The following is a 2,033-nucleotide window of genomic DNA, read 5'->3' on the forward strand; positions in this document are numbered from 1 at the left end:
CAAGCTTCTTTTCTAGAAATAAGACATTTCTTGACAACTTTATCATGTATAACAGATCTTTTGGGTTTTTTTTTTCCTTGTGTTCTTCCAAGCTTCTGGTTAGAGAAAAAGAAAAAAAAAAGGAAAAAATGTGTCTAAAGTCCACCAGTGTTAACTCCCTGTGACAGGGATGAAGGAAAATACTTTAATAGTTCAAAAAATAATAATGCTGAAAGCTCTCTACGAAAGACTGAATGTAAAAGTAAAATGTGTACATACTTGTAAAAAAAAAAAAAAGGAGTTTTTAAACATGTTTATTTTCTATGCACTTTTTTTTATTTAAGTGATAGTTTAATTAATAAACATGTCAAGTTTATTGCTGCACATGGTAAAGCTTTCTTTTGGCTTTGGCTGGGGCAAGAAATGGGCGCGGAGTATGGCCTGTTTTCCAATGACAAAGTACCTTCTACAGCCCTTTATTTTAAGGTGGAATCATTAAATCATTCCCTGTTGCCTTCTTTCAGGGTCTACTCCATTTTTTTTTTTTTTACATAGCACCTGATCTTCCTAGGTGGTCTCCCGACCAAGTACTAACCAGGCCCGACCCTGCTTAGCTTCCGAGATCAGACGGGATCAGGCATGTTCAGGGTGGCATGGCCGTATTCCATATTGGCTCTCTTAACCATATTTTCTTCTCTTACTCATCAATGACCTGTGTTCAGGATTTAATTAATTCTGGGTATGAGGATGGGATCAAGAAAATAGTTCTTTTATTTCCTACATATCCTCCAACTCCTTTATCCATGGGTGGTCAAGCAATGGCATGTAGTGTTTTTCTCCCAATCTGTGAATATAATAAAAGCACGTCAAGGAGAACCTGAACAGCACCCTCTCTTCACTCCACCTTAAGACTGAAATTGGATTTATTTATTGTTTCTCATAAGACTGGGGTGGGGTGGAGAGGCAGTTAATACCTGTAAATGTTCTGCCAAGCCAGGATCACTAACCCCACGCTAAAGGGAGGTTGAGTTTACACTACAGCCAAAAGAAAGGAGCACTCACGGGGGATAGTCCTCAAACAGAACTTCTATCTAGATCAACTGGCTGTGAGGCTAGGCCCCTACCCCTTCTTTCTCCCGCTCATCCCATCACCTTTTTGGATTCTGGAGCACTATAGGGACTCTAAATGATCAGGCAGTGTTACAAACCATCTTCAACCCTGACACCCTATTTGGAGAAAGGTTGGTCCTGTGAGAGGAAGCTGAGAAGGAACAAACTGAGTAGATGAAGGTAAGTATTTGACCTTGGAGTATAGCTCTCCACACTGGCTAGTCTGCAGAGGAAGGTGGTCTTACAAGGTCGTTTGTTCACAACTCTTGGGTGATGATTGAGACTGGAATCAGAGAGGTTGATTGATCCTTAGTGCAATGATAGAGGTTGGCAAAAGTCGCTGCCAAGTGGAGAAAGCCAGTTTGTCTCAATCCTTCAGCCCTCTGAACTTAACCACTTAATTCTCCCTATGCTCCAAGCTTAACTGTGTTGTGGCAAGAGGAGGGCACTAAACTCTCATATCTTTGTTGTAAGAGTTTATCACTCCACAGAGAATGGAAGATAGGAACAGGGCAAGGCTTGGCTCAGTTGAATGGTTCCAATCTAAGCAAGCATTCAGTGTTACATACCATTACATGCCAAGCACTGAGCCGATCTTTTGCAGTGAGTGCATTCCTTGGAGAACAGAGACTGATGTCCCCATCAGAAGTGTTTGGCGCCCTTTGTTGTTAAAGGAATAAAGCCTAAGCCTTGCTGAGATTTCAGGCTGAGAAGCTGAGCGATACATGAGAAGTGATTGGCATGACCTGGGAATATCATGTTGGTCTTTGTGTTGGAGGGGGTGTAGTAGAACAAGTGAGGATGAGCTAAGAAGCCAGAAAGACCTGGGTTCAAATCCAAGCTGTGCAACTTATGGGCTATGTGACCTTAAACAAGTCTTTTCAGCTACAGGCTAAGGAGTTTGAGCTTTATTCTCTTGACAATGGGGAGCCAACCAAGGTCCC

General features: G+C 41.9%; 1 pseudogene; it reads right to left on the reverse strand.

Moving 5' to 3' along the window:
* Positions 1-525: 525 nt before the first annotated feature.
* LOC111734479 lies at positions 526-644 on the reverse strand (annotated as a pseudogene).
* Positions 645-2,033: the final 1,389 nt, after the last annotated feature.

Source organism: Pteropus vampyrus, unplaced genomic scaffold (assembly GCF_000151845.1).
Source record: "Pteropus vampyrus isolate Shadow unplaced genomic scaffold, Pvam_2.0 Scaffold1395, whole genome shotgun sequence".
NCBI lineage: Eukaryota > Metazoa > Chordata > Mammalia > Chiroptera > Pteropodidae > Pteropus > Pteropus vampyrus.